Source organism: Schistocerca nitens, chromosome 7 (assembly GCF_023898315.1).
Source record: "Schistocerca nitens isolate TAMUIC-IGC-003100 chromosome 7, iqSchNite1.1, whole genome shotgun sequence".
In the NCBI taxonomy this organism is placed as follows: Eukaryota; Metazoa; Arthropoda; class Insecta; order Orthoptera; family Acrididae; genus Schistocerca; species Schistocerca nitens.
In genome coordinates this window covers 109793348-109807501 of record NC_064620.1, presented here as the reverse complement: position 1 = coordinate 109807501, position 14154 = coordinate 109793348, and the positions used below count along the sequence as shown (strand labels likewise).

The window sequence follows — 14154 nt, the reverse complement described above, 5'->3', positions numbered from 1 at the left end:
GGACCTGATGGGATACCATTTCGATTTTACACAGAGTACGCGAAGGAACTTGCCCCCCTTCTTGCAGCGGTGTACCGTAGGTCTCTAGAAGAGCGTAGCGTTCCAAACGATTGGAAAAGAGCACAGGTCATCCCCGTTTTCAAGAAGGGACGTCGAACAGATGTGCAGAATTGTAGACCTATATCTCTAACGTCGATCAGTTGTAGAATTTTGCAACACGTATTATGTTCCAGTATAATGACTCTTCTGGAGACCAGAAATCTACTCTGTAGGAATTAACATGGGTTTCGAAAAAGACGATCGTGTGAAACCAGCTCGCGCCATTCGTCCACGAGGCTCAGAGCGCCATAGACACTGGTTCGCAGGTAGATGCCGTGTTTCTTGACTTCCACAACGCGTTCGATACAGTTCCCCACGGTCGTTTAATGAACAAAGTAAGAGCATATGGACTATCAGACCAATTGTGTGATTGGATTGAACAGTTCCTAGATAACAGAACGCAGCATGTCATTCTCAATGGAGAGAAGTCTTCTGAAGTAAGAGTCATTTCAGGTGTGCCACAGGGGAGTGTCGTGGGACCGTTTCTATTCACAGTATACATAATTGAGCTTGTGGATAACATCGGAATTTCACTGAGGCTTTTTGCGGATGATGCTGTGGTATATCGAGACGTTGGAACAATGGAAAATTGTACTGAAATCCAGGAGGATCTGCAGCGAATTAACGCATGGTCCAGGGAATGGCAATTGGATCTCAATGTAGACAAGTGTAATGTGCTGCGAATACATAGATAGAAAGATCCCTTATCATTTAGCTACAATATAGCAAGTCAGCAAATAGAAGCAGTTAATTCCATAAATTATCTGGGAGTACGCATTAGGAGTGATTTAAAATGGAATGATCATATAAAGTTGATCGTCGTCTAAAGCACATGTCAGACTGAGATTCATTGGAAGAATCATAAGGAAATGCAATCTGAAAACAAAGGAAGTAGGTTACAGTACACTTGTTCACTCACTGATTGAATGTTGCTCACCAGTGTGGGATCCGTACCAGATAGGGTTGATAGAAGAGATAGAGAAGATCCAACGGAGGGCATCACGCTTCGTTACAGGATCATTTAGTAATCGCGAAAGCGTTACGGAGATGATAGATAAACTCCAGTGGAAGACTTTGAAAGAGACGGTCAGTAGCTCGGTATGGGCTTTTGTTGAAGTTTCGAGAATATACCTTCACTGAGGAGTCAAGCAGTATATTGCTCCCTCCTACGTATATCTCGCGAAGAGTCCATGATGATAAAATCAGAGTGGTTAGAGCCCACACAGAGGCATACCGATAATCATTCTTTCCACGATCAATACGAGACTGGAATAGAAGGGAGAACCGATAGAGATACTCAAGGTATCCTCCGCCACACACCGTCAGATGGCTTGCGGAGTATGGATGTAGATGTAGATGTAGAAAGGACCTCAGTCGGTTCTGTCGTCGATACTAGAGGTGATCTGCCTTAATGTCACATACAAGACTGTCATTTTTCTGTACTTCATCTAGCCACCCGAAACCAGGGAGAGTATTGTCTGATCCAAAGTGACAGAAATCGTTGCCATCAACTTGAGCCACCAGATGCAGCTGGCAGCACCCTGTGCTCCTCATGGCATACAGAAGCACCCGTTCCACATCTAGAATAACTGTACGGGGTATGCACGCTGAGTGCACATTGAATTCCTTCTTCTCCTTCGCAGCCATACTCCTAAAGGGCTCAATTACCCAGTAATATTGGAAGCTCCGAACTATCAGTAATCCCAACCTCTGTGGATGCCCAGACCTTGTCGACCAAGAGGATCCCTCTGGAGCTGGGCGATCGATTTCATTTAGCTCAAGGACCTCGTTAGCCACAGCCTGCACCCGAAATCTGTTCGTCGAACGAACCAGGGAACTCCTCCAGTCGGCCCGTCGGAAAGTCTTTCGCCGGCAGTCACACCTTGGAATGACCTCCCACTTGACCATGGTTGAGGGATCAACCTCATTGGGAGCAGTATCTGGGGCTGCCACACTAGTGGACAGATCGGGCGACACATGAGTCGTACTGGACGGCCTTCACAACCACCCGTCCGGCCTCCGACAGTGATGCAGTTGACAACAGCCTCAAGCTCCTTGACCGGAGCCATCACCATCTGGAGCTGTGTACGAAGCGTCACCAAGTCGGCTCGCACTTGAACCCAACCATCACAGCCGCTTTCCATACTGAAGACGGCCTGATAAATACACAAACACGCAAGAAATGTAGGACCTTAAGCTAAAAATGGCTCTGAGCACTATGGGACTCAACTGCTGTGGTCATAAGTCCCCTAGAACTTAGAACTACTTAAACCTAACTAACCTAAGGACATCACACACATCCATGCCCGAGGCAGGATTCGAACCTGCGACCGTAGCAGTCGCACGGTTCCGGACTGCGCGCCTAGAACCGCGAGACCACCGCGGCCGGCGACCCTAAGCTAAAGAACACTGAAGAAATATAAAGTAATTCGCATTTTTTGTGAGAAGAAGTGTCAATTCACTGTACTCTAACGCGCTGCTGCTTCTGCTCCAAGGAGATCTCTCACACGACTGGGGGACCTGACTGCTACATGAGGCTCTTGAAATAGAAAAAGAAATACCTGGTGCGATGGAAACAGCGGTTCCCCGCACTACACTGATAATAAAGTACGGAACTGTACCTAATAAATGAACAAACACGCACGAACTATAGGAATTGAAGCGAAGAACAATGACAAAATTTAAGATAAATCTCTTCTTACGACAAGCTGTTTTAATTCAAAGTACTCTTAATACAATTAGCAAACAAATGATGTACTCTCTTTATCTGAAGCTGGAAGACAGGTCCTCTCTCACTAAAGTTTTTACTGACACTGACCATATGCAACCAAACCAAATACACAAAAACCTGTATGATACTGGGGTCGATACTATCGTCGAGAGAAGCGGGGTTCCTTTACATTACACTGCCATTATAAAGAAATACAGTGTCTAGTAACCACCAAAACACGCAAGATATTAAAGAAAAAAATGAAACTAAGCTATTATCCACACAGATAACTGAAAATAAGACGCTCCCGTTTGAAGTTCGGAAACATAATTCGTAATCGAATAGTGTGCTCACCTTTATCTGCAACAATAATGCAGTTCTCTTCTCACTGACGGTCTAACCGACACTGACCAGATTTAACCAAAAAAAAAACAAACAAAAAAACCATTCAGTGGTATATCCATAATTATGACTTCGTACCTTCTGAACTGTGTGTGGTACTATGATATAATTTTGTAGGTGCATTTTGTGGTATATGTGGATACTGTTTGCGACATTTATTGTGAATGTTGATAGTAGCACAGAAGTAATAACTTTAAATGTCATTCATAAAGCGGCAGGTTTTCCCGCATATCACTGAGTATGACGTCATATCTCCTAAACTCCCCAACGAATCATGGAACTTTGCCGTTGGTGGGGAGGCTTGTGTGCCTCAGCGATACAGATAACCATAGAATAGGTGCAACCACAACGGAGGGGTGTCTGTTGAGTGCCAGACCAACGTGTAGTTCCAGAAGAGGGGCAGCAGCCTTTTCAGTAGTTGCAGGGGCAAGAGTATGGATGATTGACTGATCTGGCCTTGTAACACTAACCAAAACGGCTTTGCTGTTGTGGTACTGCGAACGGCTGAAAGCATGGGGAAACTGCAGCCGTAATTTTTGCCGAGGGCATGCAGCTCTACTGTATGATTAAATGATGATGGCGTCCTCTTGGGTAAAATATTCCTGAGATAAAATAGTCCCCCATTCGGATCTCCGTGCGGGGACTGCTCAAGAGGACGTCGTTATGAGGAGAAAGAAAACTGGTGTTCTACGGATCGGAGCGTGGAATGTCAGATCCCTTAAGCGGGCAGGAGGTTAGAAAATTTAAAAAGGGAAATGGATAGGTTAAAGTTAGATATAGTGGGAATTAGTGAGGTTCGGTGGCACGAGGAACAACAATTTTGGTGAGGTGAATACTGGGTTATAGATACAAAATGAAATAAGGGTAACGCAGGAGTAGGTTCAATAATGAATAAAAAAAAATAGGAGCGGGGATAAGTTACAAGTATCAGCATACTCAACGCATTACTGTAGCCAAGATAGACAGGAAGGCCACGCCTTCCGCAGTAGTACACGTTTATGTGCCAGCTGGTCCCCAGATGATGAAGAGGCTGAAGAAATGCATGATGTGATAAAAGAAATTATTTAGATCGTTAAGGGGGACTAAAATTTTATGGCAATGGGGGACTGGAATTCGGCAGTAGGAAAAGGAATAGACGGAAAAATAGTAGGTGAATATGGAATGGGGGTGAGGAATAAAAAAGGAAGCCGCGTGGTAGCAATATGGACAGAGTACAACTTATTTATAGATAACTTTTGGTATAAGAATCATGAGCGAAGTTTGTACACGTGGAAGAGGCCTGGAGACACTGTAAGATTTGAGGTAGATTTATAACGGTAAGACAGAGATGTAGGAACCAGGTTTAATGTTGTAAGACATTTCCAGGAGCAGATGTGGACTCTGCCCACAATTTATTGGTTATGAACTGTAGATTAAAACTGAAGAAACTGCAAGAAAGTAGGAATTTAAGAAATGGTGCCTGGAAGAACTGAGGGATCCAGAGGTTGTAGACAGTTTCAGAGACAGCATTAGGGAGCAATTGACAAGAACAAGGGAAAGAAATACAAATGGAAAGACGATGGGTAGTTTTGGGAGATTAAATAGTGAAGGCAGCACAGAATCAAAAAGAGAAAAATACGAGAACTAGTAGAAATCCTTGGGTAACAGAAGAGATATTGAATTTAATTTGCAGAAAGTATAAAACATAAAAATGCAGTGAATGAAGCAAGCGAAAAGGAATATAAACATCTCATGAAAGAGATCGACAGGAAGTGCAAAATGGCTAAGCAGGGAATGCTAGAAGAAAAATGTAAGGATGTAGAGGCGCATATCACTAAGGGTAAGACAAATACTGCCTACAGGAAAACTGAAGAGACCTTGGGACAAAAGAGTACCATCTGTATCGATATCAAGAGCTCAGATGGGAAACCAGTCCTAAGCAAAGAAGGGAAAGCAGAAAGGTGGAACGAGTATATAAAGGGTCTATACTAGAGCGATGTACTTGAGGGTAATATTACGGAAAAGCAAGAGGACGTAGATGAAGATCAAATGGGAGACATGATGCTTCATGGAGAATTTGACAAACACTGAAAGACCTAAGTCGAAACAAGGACCCGGGACTAGACAACATTCCATTAGACTGCTAATAGCCTTAGGTGAGCCAGCCATGAAAAAACTATTCCATTTGGTGAGTAAGATGTATGAGGCAGGCGAAATACTGTCAGACTTCAAGGGGAAAATAATAATCCAAACATCAAAGAAAGCGGGTTTTGACAGAAGTGAAATTTATCGAACTATTAATTTAATAAGTCACGGTTGCAAAATACTAACACGAATTCTTTACAGACGAGTGGAGAAACTGGTAGAAGCCGACCTCAGGGAATATCAGTTTGGATTCCGTAGAAATGTAGGAACCCTCGAGTCAGTGTTGACCCTACGACTCACCTTAGAAGATAGGTTAAGGACAGGAAAACTTACGTTTCTAGCATTTTCCAGCTTACAGGTATCTTTTAACAGTGTTGACTGGAATACTCTCTTTCAAATTCTGAAGACGGCAGGTGTAAAATACAGGGAGCGAAAGGATATTTACAATTTGTAAAGAAACCAAATGGCAGTTATAAGAGTCGAGGGGCATGAAAGGGAAGCAGTGATTGAGAAGGGAGTGAGACAGGTTTGTAGCCTGTCCCCGATGTTATTTAATCTGCGTATTGAGTAAGTAGTAAAGATGACACAAATATTTGGAGTAGGAATAAAGATTCATGCAGAAGAAATGAAAAGTTTGAGGTTTTCCGATGACATTGTAAGTCTGTCAGTGACAGGAAAGGATCAGGAAGAGCAGTAGAACGGGATGGACAGTGTATTGAAGGGAGGATATAACATGAGCATTAACAAAAGCATAACGAGGATAATGGAATGCAGGTGAATTAAATCAGGTGATGCTGAGGGAATCAGATTAAGAAATGATTTGCTCAATTAGTAGATGAATTTTGTTATCTTTGAAGCAAAATAACTGACGATAGTCGAATTAGAGAGTATATAAAATGTAAATTGGCTATGGTGAGGAAAGTGTTTCTCAAGAAGAGAAATTTGTTAACATTGGGTATAGATTTAATAGTCGGGAAGTCGTTTCTGGAAGTATTTGTTTGGAATGTAGCCATGTATGGAATTGCCAATATGTACGGTAAATAGTGTAGACAAGAAGAGAATATAAGATTACGAAACGTGGTGGTACAGAAGAATGCTGAAGATTAGATGGGCATAAGACGTAACTTATGAGGAAGTACTGCAGAGAATTGGGGGGGGGGGGGGGGGAGAGAGAGAAATTTGTGTCTAAACTTGACCAGTAGAAGGAATCGATTAGTAGGACACGATCTGAGGCAACAAGGGATCACCAATTTAGTGTTACAAGGAAGCGTGGACGGTAAAAATCATAGAGGGAGACCAACAAATGTATGCACTAAGGAGATTCAGAAGGATGTAGGTTGCAGTAGTTAATCGGAGATGAAGAGGCTTTCAGAGGTTTAGGGTGTGTAACGTCGCAACTATTTACACGCCTGCAGAGTTTTTCAGAAAGATTTATTCCGTTAGGTCAAGCTGTATTGGAGGCTGGCAATGAAGTCTCCAGCACCGACCGTTGTGTAGTCGGTTGCTGCCGTCATAGTGCCATCTGTCGCGGTGTGCGGAGCGTGAGAACTGCCATGTGTAGAGCGTACCAAGATCACTTATTCTCTCACCTAAGAAACTAAATAACTATGGTAAATATGATCTGTTTGTTTTCAAATTTGGTATAGGAACTTTTATAACTTAGAAGAACAGTTTGTAAAACTTTCATGCGGATAACTTTACTAGTTTTGAAAATATAAAAAACCCATTAAAAAGTACTTAGCCGACACTTAGTAAAGTAAATTCAGACAGGAATCATGACAGTTTAAGTTTCTTTGTCACTTGAAAATACTAACAGTCCTCTCAGTGCACACAAGTTATTTTTTAAGAATTTTAATTGTAAATTTTTTATAATTTTGCTTTCGTAAGGAAAATAATAGTTTAAGATGTAACGTCCCCTTAGAAAAATTAATGAATTACTGTGCTGATAAACCTCTTACATTATTTGATTTTCAAACAGCTGAGCAGAACTGAACGTACTCAGACATTTCGCATTTCGATCTATATCTATTCTGATCAATACTAAACTGACACACAATGTTCTTAGCGCAACGCAGTCTGACTTTCGATAATCCCTACAAAAGAATGGCCCTGACTAACATTAACCTATACCTTTCACAAATCAGTTACCTCACAAAAATCTTCGTTACTCCAGCTACTGCAATACAGCGAGCGCCACTACTGCCAGCTAAATAAAAGATTCAAACTACAGAAGGCACTAACTACTGATAGGCATAGTTAGCGAATGAAAGATTTTGATAGAGAACAAACAATGTATTTACCTTGATAGTCATAATATATATAGCAGTTCATGACATCCAGTCTTACAAATTTCAAAACTCCGCTATCTCTCTCCCCACATCCACCACTGCTGGTGGCCCACCTCCAACTGCGCAACGCTACGCGCTGTTAACAGCCAACTGCCCAACACTACAATAGCGACTATTTCAACAATGGGCACCAGCCACAGACTGCACAGAGCACAGCCAGTGATTTTCATACAGAGCGCTAGGTGATGTTACCAACATAGAAACCTAGACAGCCTACTTACAAAGAGTTGATATTTATACTTTGTGTTAGGGTAGGAGTAGATGAGAGCGAATGTGAGTGTGTATGTGGGGACATACGTCAAATTTGAATTTTGTAAAATATTACACTATCCGTAAATAGGAATAGTTATGTAACCAGGATGTCCGGAAAACGGTGAATCCCCCTAACTGATGGATGACGTGCGTTTAGGAGCGTCTACTTTTGTAATAAGGCTGACAGAAATATAGTAAGAGGATACTTAGTACTAAAGTATATTTCAAGCATAGTTTTCTTTTGATTTTCATTTGGTTTGGTTTTGGGGAACATTATGTCAGTTTTTGCAATATGAAATGACGTAGATGCATCTGCGAATGCTGACTGGAGTAAAGCGGTTTGCGCGAGAAATTGATGAAAGTTTAATCTCATTGGATGATCGTTTCGATCAACCAATGAGAGAAAAGTCTTTCCGGCGTAATTGAATGAGTTATAAGTTCTGTGAGCAACGGCATTCGGGCAGTCGTGGACACTCTGTTGGACGAAAAGGTCATGTTAAATGTGTTCGAAAAAAATATCTTAAGATGAAGATATGACGGTTAAATCGCACTCGCTTTATATCGCCGTGCTAGCAGATGCAATTACGGACATCACGGTGAAGTTTTTGAGAGATTTTGGAATGTTGACTCCAGAATAAACCGCGTGTGAAACTATTGGCCTTTGTTAATATTCTGCGTGGCGTGCTCCGTATTCATGTACAGAACATTTTGGCAAGCATCTTCTGTCGAAGAATCCACTGAAAAGGACTAAATGTGAACTCGTTTGGTATCAGTGTGTTGTCTGTGTGCGTCTCGTAGTATTTCGGGTTGGACTTAGCACATTTCTGGCTGTCTTACGTGTGATATAAACTGCACGAACTAGTAGTAGATATACTACCAACGTAAATGTGGGCTTAGTGACACAATAAATGAAAAGGACCGTAATAAAACATCAGTATCTGCAAATAAACATTTTCATTGAAGGTAGGAAGCACCCACTTTGCCTGTTATTAATAGAGATTTACAGGTTTATTTTGTTATTGGAGTTACGCGGACTTAGTAGTCGTAAGTATGGACGGTGGTTTTCTTCAACGCTGATTTTCTCACCGTCTACATGGTACCTACGAATGCAGAGCAACGCGTGTTGTATGGAAACTATACTGAGGTAGGTGGACATCAATAATTAAATCACAACGCAGCGCACCAACCCCGCCCCGCCGCAAGTGGTATGGAGAGCTGCATCAAACCATTTTCTGGAGTGCAGACCACAAAACAACAACGATATCTCCTGAGCTAACAGCTTTAACTACACTAAACAAAAATTGCATTTGGTAATGATTTCAGTGCTCTGTTACTTGAATAAATCATTTTTTTTTCAGTCAACTCTAATAAAAAGTAGAATATCGACACTTCGACCATCATTGCAGCAGACTTCTTCAGCAAGACTAGTTGCTGGTAATAGTGTTCCCCTATATTCTACTACGGCTGTCACGTAGCTACTGACGTCACATTCTGTGACACAGCTCGAAACTTCCAAGAAACGAGTGCTATTGACGTGTGGCATACGCTACTCTGGCATATGATTTGTAATTGGGGGCGTTGCTTTCCTGTAGCGAGACGTAGATGTACTCATGTCCGAAGGAAGATTGCGTCGTTCTTCTTAACGACATAGCCACTGCAACACCGTATTTATTCCCCGATACCGGGCATGTGATAGAAGAAGATTTGATGGAAGGAGTAAGAATCGATTTAAAAAAATAGGGGATCCAGTATTATACTCAGAATTTAAAAGAGCTTTGAAGGACTTAAGATCAGATAAGGCATAATGGATATATAACAATCCATCAGAATTTCTAAAATCATTGTGGGAAGTGGCCACAAAACGTCTATTCACGTTGGTGTGTCGAATGTATGAATCTGGCGACCTACCAACTGACTTTCGGAAAAGTATCATCCACGCAATTCAGAAGGCAGCAAGAGCTGACAAGTGCGAGAACTATCGCACGATCAGCTTAACAACTGATGCATACAGTTCGCTGACAAGTATAATATACAGAAGTATGGAAAAGAAAATTGAGGTTGTGCAAGATGATGATCAGTTTGGCTTTAGGAAAGGTAAAGGCACCAGAGAGGCAGTTATCAGGACAAGTTCATATTATTTTGTCGACCAAGAAAAAGCGTTCGACATTGTAGAATGGCGCAAGATGTTCGAAATTCAGAGAAAGTTGGGGTAAACTATAGGGAGAGACGAGCAATATACAATATGTACAAGAGCCAAGAGGGAATAATGAGAGTGGATGACCAAGAACGAAGTGTTCGAACTAAAAAGATGTAAGACAGGGATATAGTCTTTCGCCCCTACTGTTCAATCGGTACATCGAGAAGCAATGATGGAAATAAAAGAAAGGTTCAGGAGTGGAATTAAATTTCAAGGTGAAAGGATATCCATGATACGATTTGCTGATGACATTGCTATCCTAAGTGAAAGGGAAGGATTACATGATCTGCTGAATGGAATGAACAATCTATTGAGTACAGAATAAGGACTGAAAGTAAACCGAAGGAAGACGATAGTAATAGAAGTAGCAGATATGGGAACTGTGGTGTCACCGCCAGACACCACACTTGCTAGGTGGTAGCTTTAAATCGGCCGCGGTCCATTAGTACATGTCGGACCCGCGTGTCGCCACTGGCAGTGATCGCAGACCGAGCGCCACCACACGGCAGGTCTCGAGATACTTACTAGCACTCGCCCCAGTTGTACGACGACTTTGCTAGCGACTACACTGACGAAGCCTTTCTCTCCTTTGCCGAGAGACAGTTAGAATAGCCTTCAGCTAAGTCCATGGCTACGACCTAGCAAGGCGCCATTAACCATTTAAAGATAGAGTCTCACTTGTATCATCAAGAATGCTGTATACAAATGATGGATTAAAGTTAAGTATTTCCGCAGCTACGTATTTTTCTTTATAGCATTCATTACGTATTCTGTTTCAGACCTAAACTAGCCTGCGTGAGTTGACGCGTGCCGTTTCGGCTTCCTCGCCTTGTCTAGACTGTCTTGTCTAGACACAACAGGAACAGCGAGAAACTTAGCTTCAGGATTGACGGTCATGAAATAGACGCAGTTAAGGAATTCTGCTACCATGGCTGAAAATTAGTCAATTACGGATGGAGCAAGGAGGACATCAAAAGCAGACTAGTAATGGCAGAAAGGACATTTCTGGCCAAGATAAGTCTACTAGTATCAAACATAGGCCTTAATTTGAGGAAGAAATTTCTGAGAATGTACTTCTGGAGTACAGTATTGTGTGACAGTGAAACATGGACTGTGGTAAAATCGCAATAGAAGAGAATGGAAGCATTTCAGATGTGGTGCTACAGACGAATGTAGAAAATCAGGTGTGCTGAGAAGATATGAAGAGGTCCTGTGCAGAATCTGAGAGGAAATGAATATGTGGAAAACACATAAGGAGAAGGTACAAAATGATACGAAATCTTTTAAGACATGAGGGAATGACTTCCATAGTTCTAGAAGGAGCTATAGAGAGTAAAAACTGTAGAGGAAGAGAGAGATGCCAACGGCCTTGCCGCAGTGGTAACACCGGTTCCCGACAGATCACCGAAGTTAAGCTCTGTTGGGCTGGGCTAGCACTTGGATGGGTGACTATCCGGCCTGCCGAGCGTTGTTGGCAAGCGGGGTGCACTCAGCCATTGTGAGGCAAACTGAGGAGCCATTTGATCGAGAAGCAGCGGCTCTAGTCTAGTAAACTGAAATACGGCCGGGACAGCGGTGTGCTGACTACATTTCCGTCCATCTTCACATCCAATGACGCATGTAGGCTGAGGATGATACGGCGACCGGTCGGTACCGTTGGGCCTCCAAGGCCTGTTCTGACGGAGTTAAGGCAGAGAGCCAGCACATTATTGAGGATTTGGGTTGCTAGTGCTACTCTGAGACGAAGAGGTTGGCACAGGAGAGGAATTCGGAGTCGCATCAAACCAGTCAGAAGACTGATGACCCAAAAAAAGAAAAAAAAAGCAACTGGGCAATGACTTTCAGTTAAAATGTGCTCTTATGTACGGGAATTGCTTAATGTGTGTACATGAGGTTTATAGGTCGTGATGCATGAACATATGGAAGTTTGGGTCTGGCCATGAGTCATGCATGGGTAACCAAAGCGGTTATGGCGACTGCTCGCATGAAGCGGAAAATCCGGTTTCGAGTCCCGGTCTGACAGAAATTTTCACTGCCGTAATTCCCTTATGGAGCTAACGGTGGGTCATATTCGCAATTGCGAATACACTTCATCTAGTTCTCATGAAGCTGCTTCGTTATACTGTTGAGCACGGGGCTATTGTAGCTGCTAGCTGACGAACACAGTTGAAGTGGGACTGCTTGCAGCCAGTCTGCCAGATAACTTGTAGCCATTCTCCATGTTCATACTGTTAAGGCGTTTAATTATTCTGTTGGCCTTGTCCACAGTTGCAAGCAGTCATGCGAGGTCCTTGAAAATTACTAGATGGACACTAGCGTTTGTGGTGTTTAGCCGTGGCTAATTTGCTTTGTTACCTTATCACTTCTCTCTTAGTTTCACCGATGAAAACTTCGAATATACTTGAAGTGCTGAGAACATGAATGGAAACCCTCGTAGGCCTCAACGGTTGCCAGATCTTCAGGCCACTTTGATATATTGATTTAATGTCTGTGTTGCGCTGCACCTTGACTAAAAGACTCGTGACGTCTCTCACAAAAAGTAAGCGAGCAATAGGAAGAGCTCATCTGTTTCTACATCTTCACTGTTACCCACAACCCGTATTTTCTTGTTGCTGAATCCATCGCACACAGTGTTGTCTGTAGCTCATCCTGTTCACGTTAGAGGTTGTCAGCGTCAATAATCCGATGAGCTTGGGCTATCATCGTTCTTAGTGTATCAATCTCTTGAGCTGGATTGTTTTACGACACCGCATGAGTTATCTACGAGGCTTATTCAGAAAGTAAGGTCAGATTAGGCGCGAATTGGAAACCACTGCGAATACCTGATGGAATTTTGTACAGTTCTGTTGGGCAGTGTCTTTAGTGTGCCTGTAGATCGCTTCACGTCGCTTTTTTCAGTTCAGAGCCAAAAGTGATCACGTAGCAGTGGCTACAACAACAGTGTCTGCTGCCAAGTGGATCTGATGAGACATTTCGCCTGAAGCTATGCAGCCCACATAACCCAACTGTCATGCTTTCCCTTCTTCAAGACAATTCTCGACAGCGCTCTGTAGGGTCAATGATAACGTTCCTGCAGCGTTTTCGATAGAATGTGATCACGAACAATATAGCTCTTAATTGGCTCCCTCCATTGTTCATCTCTGCTCACATGAACCGCTGGCTACTAAGACAACATTTTGGCACATGTAACGAAAGGAAAATCAGCGTAGAGAATTGGTGGAAATAACAGGCGACTGCTTTCAGTGCGGAGGGCACTGCGAAGTTTGTACAACACCACGATAAATGTCTAAGTTGGAGCGGCGACTAATTACAGACATATCTGGAAGGTGAGGCTAACTGTTGTGAATAAATAATTTTTTATTTGCACTGTGGTTTTCATTTCGCGACCGATCGGACCTTACTTTCAGAACAGCCCTCGTATTTGTGAGCATCGGTTTCCTGTACACTTTATACCCCAGTTGGCCGCTAGATGTTCACTAAACTTTCACATCCTTGAAAGGGTCCGCCCACGGATGAAATTAGTTGAGCTTGCCCAGCTGGAAAGAAGTACTCAGGCTAAACTGGATACATCTCCCACTGTGGTGAATCTTTCAGTGCGTACCACTATCAAGGCAATTACAGATGTGCTGCCTAAGCGTTTAAACTTCACTGCGTATAGAAAAAAAATGGCTCCAAGCATTAGGGGACTTAACATCTGAGGTCATCAGTCCCCTAGAGTTCGAACTACTTAAACCTAACTAACCTAAGGACATCACACACATCAACGCCCGAGGCAGGATTCGAACCTGCGACCGTAGCAGCAGCGCGGTTCCGGACTGAAGCGCATATAACCACTCGGCCACAGTGGCCGGCTGCGTATAACAGCAGAGCATATTATACAACCCGAAGAAGAGTAAATCAAAAAATTGTCTGTAGAAACAGAGAAGATTCGTCAAGAAACAGGATCGTACAGCATACAAAGCCTCCGAAGCAGAAGATGTCACTTGAATCCTAGGTGGATTCATGAACAACAAAGATATAGT

General features: G+C 42.7%; 1 pseudogene; it reads left to right on the top strand.

Moving 5' to 3' along the window:
- The first annotated feature begins 11491 nt into the window (after positions 1-11491).
- Positions 11492-11609, top strand: LOC126196048 (5S ribosomal RNA; annotated as a pseudogene).
- Positions 11610-14154: the final 2545 nt, after the last annotated feature.